Source organism: Pteropus vampyrus, unplaced genomic scaffold (genome assembly GCF_000151845.1).
Source record: "Pteropus vampyrus isolate Shadow unplaced genomic scaffold, Pvam_2.0 Scaffold40, whole genome shotgun sequence".
NCBI lineage: Eukaryota > Metazoa > Chordata > Mammalia > Chiroptera > Pteropodidae > Pteropus > Pteropus vampyrus.
Genome location: NW_011888821.1, coordinates 5,858,617 through 5,870,182, shown reverse-complemented (window position 1 = coordinate 5,870,182; position 11,566 = coordinate 5,858,617).

Here is an 11,566-nt window from a genome sequence, read left to right as displayed (position 1 = left end):
GAAGAGGAGTGGTGAAAGTGGGCATCCTTGTCTCGTTCCTGATTTTAAGGAAACTGCTTTTAGCCTGTCCCCATTGAGTATGATGTTAGCTGTAGGTTTGCCATACATGGCCTTTATTATGTTGAGGTATGTTCTCTCTATTCCCACTTTGCTGAGAGTTTTTATCATAAATAGATGCTGGATTTTGTCGAATGCTTTTTCTGCATCTATTGATATGATCATATGGTTTTTTTATCTCTTGATATGTTAATGTGGTGTATCACATGAATTGATTTACAGATATTGTACCAACCTTGCATCTCAGGAATAAATCCAACTTGATCATGGTGTATGATATTTTTAATGTATTGCTGAATTCAGTTTGCTAATATTTTGTTGAGGATTTTTGAGTCATTATTCATCAGAGATATCAGCCTATAGTGTTTTTTGTAATGTGTTTTTCTGGCTTGGAATCAAGGTAATGGTGGCCTCATAAAGGGTTGACTGTTTTATTCTTTAGGACACAACAGCAATTACATTATTAATAATTACTTTCTAAGGGATATCTATGCTGTCTGGGTAGCACTCTGATAGATACAATGCTAATGGCTTCTCATTCAACTTTATAACAACCCTATGAGTCAATACTTTTAGTATTTTTGTTGTACAGGTGAGGAACTTGTCCATATTCATACTGAAGTTAAGTGAGCAGAGCTGACTTTTACCCTGGTTGCTGCCTGTGTCCAGACTCTGAATTCTTTCCAAGATATCACATTGTTTCTGAGCAAGAGTCTAGAAGACCTTATTATCTACAGGTCTGTGTTCCTGACCTAAATATGCTCTTCTTCTTTTCTGTTTAATTGCCATTTGAGATGGATACTGTGTGTGTGTGTGTGTGATTCTGCAAGCACCTTGGCTTCTTGGAATAGATTGGATTTAGAAGATTTGGGCTCAGGGGGCCAAGCTGTATCAGCTGGCTCAGAGGAAGTCTGAACAGGGTCTCACTCCCAAGCCAGAAAGCCTTAGATGAGCTCATGTCCAACTCCTGTAGTATTAGGTTCCTAGGGCTGTTGTAACAAAGCAGCCCAAAAGAGGTGACTTAAAACATCAGAAATTTATTATCTCACAGTTTGGAGGCCAGAAGTCCAAAATCAAGGTGTCAGCAGGGCCATAGTCTTTCTGAAAACACAGGAAAGGAACTGTCCCACGCCTCTCTTGTAGCTTCTGGCAGCCTCGGGCATTCCTTCACTTACAAATGCGTCACTCTAGTCACATGTGTCTGTCTCTATCATATGCCTTCTGTATATCTCTTTGTGTCTAAACTTCCCCTCTTTATAAGGATGCCAGTCACAGTCATATTAGATAGGGTCCATCTTAACGACTTCATCTTAACTCGATTACCTCTGGAATGGCCTTGTCTCCAAAACGGTCACATTCTGAGGTCCTAAGAGTTAGAACTTTTGAGGTAAGGACACAATTTGACTCATAACTCCTGGGTTCTCTGGATGAGCATCAGAATTCAGGAATTAGCTTTGCGCATGGAAAGAATCGGAAGATAAGAGTAAGGAAGCACGAAAAGTTGCCAGAACCAACACAAGAGTCACATAGCCTTAGACTGCTTGGGTCCCTAGCACGTAAAACTGAAGTGGAATGCCCTGCTCTAAGAGAGGCGATCAGGTGACATCCACTTTGCACCTACTCTGTCCCCAGCTCCCTGTTACATACTTTACAATTACTACCGTATTTAGCTCAGTTAGCAGTGGGCAAACAGCTGTTCTTATCGGTTCATTGATCTTTCACAACGAACCCAGGATGTGGTCACTCCTGTGGTCTCCATGTTACAGAGGAGAGACGTGAAGTTCAGAGGAGGGGACTCACCTCAGCCGGCAAGACTAGAATTCCAGATCAGGACAAGGGAGCTGCTTCTTCCCACTGCGTGTGCGTGAGGTCTGGCTGGTTCCCGACACTAGCTCAGACTTCACACAGTGACCACCAAGAGGCAGATTTGTCCTCTTAGAGGTGGTAGAAATATAAAAAACCCCATGAAAGAGGAAACTAAACACAAAGTTCGTTGACCAGTGACAAATGTATATCCCCAGTGAGCAGAGAAAAGGAACTGGATTTCTATTCTTGATGTTAAACTTTGACGTTAAACTTTGAGACTTGACCTTCTTAGACAAAAATTCAAGTAAGTTTAAAGATCAAATTAGCCTTACTCAACGATTCATGAATCAGGCAGCATCCTATCCAGAAAATGGAACAGAGTTATGCCAAGCTGTAGAAAAAGAAATGTTTTTAAAGGTGGAAAAGGGGTAGAAAAAAGGAAATTATTATCAAAGAACACAGGTTTTGGGCAAGGTCACCTTCCTAGGGGGAACGGATGGGGCCTATTGGACGAATCATCGCTCTAGTGGTGACCAGGTAATCCCATATTGAAGATTGCCTTCCTGGGAACCCGAAACTGCTGTTAAGTCTTAAATCTTGGTTTGCTGACGTTGGGCCTTGCACAAGCGACTTCATTTTGGGCCTGGCATCTCTTTTTCAAGTCTCGAAGTCCAAAGATCAGCAAAATCAGCAAACCTCAGTTTCCTCCTCTGATGACTGGGAACAGGGACACAGCTGGGGAAATCAAATGGAATAAGTGTGAAAACAGGAAAACGTGTTGCAAATGTTCATGCTTTTAGTTTCTATGTTTATGGTTAGGGCAGAGACCATTTGGAGCTAGATAAGATGACCTTTTCTGAGAGACAAGGCCTTTGTTATCCTATATAACAAAGCTATAGAGTTTAACAAGGATGCATAGAACAGCAATTATGTCAGCAAGCAGGGGCACTGGAGGATTCCTTGGCCCCCACTTCTTTTCACTGCTAAGGACTGAACGATTACCTCAAGGTGAGGTGGTTTATGTACCAGATAGTGACATAATAATTTTCCTTCTGTTCATAACTGTTTTAGGACATCCCTGCTGAGCTGTATTGTCCCTCCTATCCTAAACCTTTTAGTGGTTGAATGGAAACCTGGGTTACTTTTTCTCAAAGTTAGACAACTTATCCCTTCGAGTGCATGATGTGGCTCTTGGCTCCAGCATGTCTGAGACTGTTGGAAGATGTCCAGAAGTTCCATTCACCCTGAATGCCATGAAATATACATGACACCAAAATAGGCAGACTTGAAAACCTCCCTCCCTCCTGGATTTTGGGAGGGCACTATTTGTGATCTATATGCATCTCAGTCACATGTACATCTGGAGATGACCTTGAGACTTATCTGTGATTCCATCAGGGTGATAATAACAGTGCACACATTACCCAAACCAGCTTCCTCCTTTCCAGATCACCATGTTATTGTCGCAGTGTGGGCTGAGTAATATTATTATTTCCATTTTCCAGATAGGAAACCAAGGATTAGAGAGATTAAATGACTCATTGAAAGTCACACTGTGACACATAGTGGAGCTGGAATCAGAGTCCAGGTCTTGTCTGAAGAAGAGATCATCTTGGAAGGGAAGTTTGAGATTACAGTTATAAAATTTCACAAAATGTTGAAGCCAAAGTGTTGGGGGACGGGGGGAAGTTACTGTGATGGAGGATAGCAGATGAAGCAGAAATGTGGGAAAATTGAAATATGTGCATTCCTCTTCATAAAAAATTTTTTAACACTCTTTATGGAACTTAAGTCGCTTTGTAAGCTTTGAAACATAAAATGCATTATGTATAATGTGGTTTGCTCATAAAATTATCATGTTTGATGTATTTAAAGATGTGAGAACATAGGAAAAAGAAGAAGAGATTGGGGAAAATAGTTTTTTTTCTTTTTTGAGTAAAGTTAAACCATTTTGAAAAAAATTATATTAAGAAGGGGTTTTTTTTTTTTTTTTTTTGTTTACCAGATATTTGTAATTCTATTTGCAGCCATTAACTTTTCCCTTTCTCTCTTAACCTTCAAGAACCCTCATACTGACCCTCTGGGGTGGCCTGCCCTACCCAAGGGCCAGTGCTGAGCATCACTAACCCCTCTTCCTCTGCATCCCCCCTTCTCATTAATTGTGGGGTACTTCACGACTCTGGCACCCTTGGTTTTTCCTGCCTTTCTCACGTTCAAGCCTTTCATGCAGCTTCCTATTCAGTAGCTCTTACTTGGTTCTGCCTCTTCGTAATTAACTATTCTTTATGAATAGTTAGTGTGTATGGGAGTTTGTGGTGGCTATAGTTCATCTCATTTAGGTGACTTGTGATTTCTGGGATATGTTGGGTGACAGGTTCGGTGGACTGCCTCTTTAAGATGTTTAGACTGGTAAGGCCAGGGGTTTGCCCCCTTACCATCCCTGCACGACGTGTGCATATAGTCCTGCACTAGAGTTTCTGGCTTGAAAAGTAGAATTTGGGTTTGAATGTCATGCTCCCTGTGAGCCTCCAAGTGTCTAATTCTGTCAGCCCCAAGTGAAGCCAAGATGTTCAAAAGAGTCTGGCCCAAAGACTGAAAATAATCTCAATGCCCACAAAGGGGATTGTTTAAATTAAAATGGGATAGAATGCAGCTATTAAAATATCAAGATAGAGCTATGTCTACCAAATATAGTACTATCTCTAAGAAAGTTTAAATGACAAAGGTCAAATACAAAATAATGTGGAAAATTCGCATAAAAAAGAGAATAGGAATGGGATTGATTATAGGTGCATATTTACTTGAATGTTCATGAAATATCTTCATGGTTTTATAATACCCAAGAAACTATGACAGAGGTGACCTGGGGATAGAAAAGAGCCAGAGAGACTTAATTTTGACTAGATATTCTTCCATAGTACTTATTTTATCATTTGTTTGTATTGCCTTTTGATAGTTGGTTAACCAGATACATAGATATACAAATAGGTAAATAAAAATTTAAAGGTAGTTTGATATATTGCATGCATTTAATAAGTATGCTATAAATTAATTAAATGAAAAAAATCTCTGCCTGATCAATCACCACTGCATAAACAATAGCGTGACTACAGTCCAGTGAATCTGAAAATATTTGTTTGCCTCTGAGGAAAGAAAGTGTTTGCTGCCTATCCAAATGTGTCTCTGGATGGTCCCTCAGCCATTTAGTCATTTCTACGACAAACATTAACGAGAACTTAATATGTTCGAGTATTGAGATGGACACATGTGCTGTAGAGATGAATAGAAACAGCTGATGAGTCTGGATCTCATGGTGAATGGGAGAGGCAGACGCTTTGATAAATCACTACAATACAATGTAATAAATGCTGAACCTGAAGATACTGGGCAACTGATTCACTGACGGGATTTTTAGGGATCTGGAGAAAATATTGAATAATTTCAGAGCTAAAAAGACCCTTAGCAATCTTCTAGTTCAATCCCTTGAAAAAATTAAGGAAACAGACCTGACTGAGACATTGTCTCAGAACTGACACAATGTTACTTCTGCTTCGTTCCATTGGCTAAAGAAAGTCACATGGCTGAACCTAAATTAGAGGAATGAGAAATTAGTTTCCATTCCTTTAGTGGAAGAAAATAAAAGTCAAAAGGCAAAAAGCATGATAGGTAGAGGGAGGGGTAAAGAATTAGGGTGAACAGTATAATCTACCATATGGAATTTAACTCATGTCTCTCGGTCATAAGCCCAATACAGAAGGCTGCCTTTTAGGGAAAAAAAGTTGCTAATGTATTGAAGTCCAAATACCCTGGTGAGTAGCAGGTGTTTGTATTCACACTGGTATTGTCAAGAGGGAAAATACCCTTACTAGAAAGCTGGCATTTAGGAGTTGATCATTTCTCTTTCGAAGCTATTCCAACCTACCTAAGATTCTGCAGAGGCATGCAAGGGCTAGAGGGGGTGGCGGCATGGGATACCTGCTCCAGGCCCAGTTTCAATTAAGAGGAGGGAGAAGGCGACAGAGTTTAGGGGAGCAGAAAAAGCAGTTGCTCTACCGCTTGCATAACTTTCAAAAGTGGAATCTTTCAGTTATCTGTTCAAAGCTCATCTATGAACATGTTGTTATGAGTATGATGAGAGGTTGTTAGATGTGACAAGTGTCAAAATGCAACCTTGAGGCAAGAGCAGTGCTTTATAAGTTGCTTATCTGCCAACCAAAGGGTATAGTCTCATGCCCCGCCCCCTTTAAGCCCCGCCCCTGAAAGCCCCACCTCTGTCAGGCCCCGCCTCCAGCCTCCTTTCTTCCCTGCTTTGGACCAGGTTTTACTTCTACTGGGGTGGGCAGGGAGAAGGCTGGCAGGATGCTGGAGTGGGATATTAAGAAGAGTAACCTGGAGTACTGCTTTCACAGAGTGATAATGCCTTGTGTTTCCAGGAGACAAAACTTATAAAAATTTGGTAAATGCTATGGAAAGAACTGAGATGATTGTTATCACACTGTTTAACACCTAAATTGTACGTATTGTTGCTGGGAAGAAGCAAATTTGTCTGGTGGGTGTTGAGGAGGTTGTTTTCAGGATAACCAGAGTTGCATAGACATTCCGAGATGATTCACTGAGTTAACTGATAATAAGGCACAGAGAGGGGATACACAAAAATAATAACAACAGCTACCAATATATGAAACCTGTATTATGTGCTGGGTATTTCTATCAGATCATCATCCTTACTGTCCTAATCTTGTAGAGACAGGCACATGGCCTAATATCAACTAATCAGGTTCTTTCCTGAGACTTTGACGCTTAGGAAAAATGATACAAGGATTGTAGAAACCACTGAGTTTTGTTTCATCCAATGTTGGCACCTGAGTGAGACTGCTGTGATGGTTATTTTTATGTGTCAGTTTGACTGGACCACCGGGTGCCCAGATACTTGGCCAAACATTATTCTGGGTGTGTTCGTGAGGGTGTTTCTGGATGAGATTCCTATTTGAATGTGTAAATTGAATAAAGCAAATGGCCCTCTCCAACATGGGCACATTTTCTCCAATCCATTGGAGGCCTGCATGGAGAAAAGGTAGGAGTAAAGGGGAATTTGATCTCTCTGCCTGGCTGTTTTCAAGCTGGGACATTGGTCTTCTGTGTTGGCCTGGAACTTACACTATTGGCCCTCTTTGTCCTCAGCTCTTTGGACTCAGACTGGAACTACACCACCAGTTTTCCTGATCTCCAGCTTGCAGAGAGCAGAATGTAGGAGTTCTCCGCCTCCATAATTGTGTGAGTCATTATAAAGGCATTTTATTCCTTATAATAAATCTTTTGACAGCTAGCTAGATGATGGATAGATGATTGATATATAAATGGATGGATGGATGGATGGATGGATGGATGGATGGATGGTTAGACAGACAGACAGACAGACCCAATTGCTTCTGCTTCCTTGAAGAATCCTAACTGATATAACTATCAAGAGCTTTGTGCTACTATAAGGCCTTTGGGGATGCCCAGATACTGTGTACTGTCTGTCTCCTTCTATCTTGGAAGCTACTCCATATTTTTCAAATTAATTCCTTTTTGTTTAAGCAAATCAGAACCAGATTCTGTTGCTTGTGACCAAAGAATTATAGCTGGTAATGTAACCCTAGTAGATGGGTAAATACTATTCCTCTTTAAGGGTAAAAACAAATAAAAACAAGAAAATGAAACCCTGATTCCAGTCAAGATGACATAGAAGGTAAACTCTGTGTTCACCTCCTCTTACGACCACATCAAAATTACAATGAAACTATAAAACAATCATCATTGGGAGTAGCCTGAGGTCTTGCTGAACAGAAGTCTCTAACTGGGGACATACATAAGAGGTCACCTTAAGACTGGTGGGAGGGGCAGAGACACTAAATGGGCCAATCCCATACCCATGTGTGGCAGTTAAGAATCTGGAAGGGATCTTGGCTGCAGAGCCCCACCCTCAAGAAGAGCCAGGGGTCCCAGCCCTACACCAGGCTCCCAGCCCAGGAGAAGTCTCCACAACCTGTGACTGTGAAAACCAGTGGAGATTGTGGCTGAGTGAGACGGAGGGCTGCGAGGTCGTAGACATCCTCTTGAAGGGCCTGTGTGCAGACTTACTGCTGACGGACTCACTCACTCTGAGCTCCAGTGCCAGGGCAGCTGCCTAAGGAGTGCCAGGGACACACAGGGAGGAAATGAGTTGGGTGGCTTTAGGGCAGGAGCTGGAGTGGTGGTTTTCCCCCAGACAGAAGTGCTAGCAGAGGGCATCGTTCCTTTGTTGAGTTCTCCCCCTTCCCTACGTGGGGACACAGGTGGCTGCCATATCCGAGTCCACGTCAACCTGGCTACTACTGGTCACTCTCTGCCCTGGTGATTCCCTAAGAACCCCACTCCCAACTTACAGGCCCATCCAAGCTGCTTCCAGTGGCTTTTCCATACAAACAGCCTGTCTTGGTTCATGCTGCAGACTTTCCTAAAATGTCTCAAAGGTTCACAAAACTCAAAGAAGCAGCATCTGGCCTCGTCATGCCCTGTACCTCTTGCTGGGCAGCCCCAAGCCTGGCACTAGCAGTAGTTGGCCTCAGTTCCTGGCTTGGCCTCTTGAAGCACCTATAAGCCCAGCATTGGTGGCAGCCATCTCTGGACTCTTACCAGGTTGCCCTAGAAGTGCAGAGGATGCAGCCAGGCCCCTCCCAGGAGGCCTTTGGGTCAGCACACCTGGTGGCCTGCTTCGAATGGAACCGAAGCTGAAGCACCACCCAGGGCTGCATCTGAGGAGGACACACCTGAAGTGCAGACTAGGCAGGCACCAGAGCCCTGCTAAAGTGATCCTGCTTATTAGGGTCGGTCCCTCACTGGCCAATCCTCACAACAAATCAGCCCGAGGGTCAGTCCCTCCCATCGACTTGCAAACAGTAACCAAGGCTCAACTACAACAGGAGGGCACTTACAATACACACAAGAGACACACCTTGAGCACTTGGCTCAGCTGACCAGGGAAGACTGCCCCTGGGCCCCATAGGACACCCACTACATAAAGCTACTCTGCTAAGATCAGGAGAGATAGCCATCCTACCTAATACATAGAGCCAAACACAGGGAGGCAGCCAAAATGGGGAGAAAAAGAAACATGTCCCACATGAAAGAACAGAACAAAGCCCCAGGAAAAGAACTAGACAAAATGGAGACAAGCAATCTACCGGATGCAGAGTTCAAAACACTGGTTATAAGGATGCTCAATGAACTTAGAGAAAGAGTAGACGAACTCAGTGAGAACTTTAACAGAGAGATAGAAAACATAAAAGTGGAGATGAAAAACAAAAGAGAATCAGTCAGAAATGAAGAATATCTGAGGTGAAGATTACATTAGAGAGAATCAACAGAGTGAATGAAGTGGAGGACTGAATCAGCAATTTAGAAGATGGGGTAGCGGAGGACACCCAATCAGAACAGCAATGAGAAAAAAGACTCCAAAAACATGAGGATAGTTTAAGGAGCCTCTGGGACAATATCAAGCATAATAACATTTGCACCAGAGGAAGAGAGCAAGCAAGGAACTGAAAACCTATTTGAAGAAATAATGACAGAAAAATTCCCTAACCTGGTAAAGAAAATAGACATATGACCCCAGGAAGCTCAGAGAGTCTCAAATACAATGAACCCAAAGAGGCCCATGCCAAGACACATCACAATTAAAAAGCCAAAGGTTAAAGACAAAAAGAGAATCTTAAAAGCAGCAAGAAAAAAGCAATTCATTACCCACAAACGAGCTCTCATAAGACTGTCAGCTGATTTCTCAATAGAAACTTTGCAGGCCAGAAGGGATTGGCAAAAATATTCAAAGCAATGAAAAGCAGGGATCTGCAACCAAGATTACTCTACCCAGCAAAGCTATCATCTAGAATCGAAGGACAGATAAAGACCTTCCCAAACAAGAAAAAGCTAAGGAACTTCGTCACCACCAAGCCAATATTACAGAAAATATTAGAGAAACTTCTTTAAGAAGAAAAGATTATGTACCAAAAATATTAATGCCTCCAATAAGGGCATAATATCCAAAATACACAGAAAACTCATACAACTCAAGAACAACAAAAAAACAAACAATCCAATTAAAAAATGGGCTGAGGACCTGAACAGACACTTCTCCTAAGAAGACATACAAATGGCCAGCAAATATATGAAAAGATGCTCAACATCACTAGCTATTAGGGAAATGCAAATCAAAATCACAATGAGATTCCATCTCACACCTGTTAAAATAGCTGTTATCAACAGGACAAGTAATAACAAGTGTTGGTGAGGATGCAGAGAAAAAGGAACCCTCATACACTGCTGGTGGGACTGCAAATTGGTACAGCCACTATGGAAAACAGTATGGAGGTTCCTCAAAAAACTAAGAATTGATCTACCATATGATCCAGCAATCTCTCTACTGGGTATTTACCCCAAAGACTTGAAAACCCATATCCGAAAAAATATTTGCACACTGATGTTCATAGCAGCATTATTCACAGTGGCCAGGACATGGAAGCAACTGAAGTGCCCTACAACAGATGACTGGATACACGTATACAATGTAGTGCCCTACAACAGATGACTGGTACATGTATACAATGGAATATCACTCAGCCATAAGAAGACATGAAATACTGCCATTTGAGACGATATGGATGGGCCTCGAGATAATCATGCTAAGTGAAATAAGCCAGACAGAAAAAGTTGACAACCACATGATATCACTTATATGGGGGATATAAACCTAAAAGCAACAAACAAACAGGACAAGCAAACAGAGACTCATAGACATGGACAATAGACTAGTGGTTACCAGAGGATGGGGGTGAGGAGGAAGGAGGAGGTAGATGGGGTAAAAGGGGTCAAATATGTGGTGACAGAAAGAAATCTAACTATGGGCAGTGAACACACAATGCAATATATATATATGCCTTACTGGATTTCATTAACCCATGTCACCAAAATTAAAATAATTTTTTTAAAAAAGAAGAAAAGCCCACTATCTAGAAATTCTTAGTGTGACTAGACCTCTGAGTTTGCCTGCCTGCACTTCGCTCTTCCGTGTGTACTTTCCCTTCAGTAAACCTTGTGCTTTCCTGCTTGAAATAAAATATGAATAATAAAATGGCAATAACTATATATCTGTCAATAAGTACTTCAAATGAAAAAGAATTAAATGCTCCAATCAAAAGATAGCATGGCTCAATGGATAAGAAAATAAGACCCGTACGTATGCTGCCTACAAGAAACTCATTTCAGATCAAAAGACACACACAGATTGAAAGTAAAGGGATGAAAAGTGATATTTCATGAAAATGGAAATGAAAAAAAAAAATTCTGGGGTAGCAATACTTATACCAGACAAAATAGACTTTAAAACAAAGGCTGTAACAGACAAAGAAAAACCCAGTCTGGGTATTTATTCCAAGAAACCCAAAACAGACTTTGCAAGGACATGTGCATCCATATGGTCATTGCAGAATTATTTACAATAGCCAAGATATTGAGGCAACCTGGGTGTCCATCAGTGGATGACGGGATAAAGAAGAGGTGGTACATATATACGATACTCAGCCATATAAATGAATGGAAGAATAAAATCTTGCCATCTGCAACATAGATGGACCTACATGGTATTATAGTGAAGTTAAATAGAGACAAATGCCATATGATTTCACTT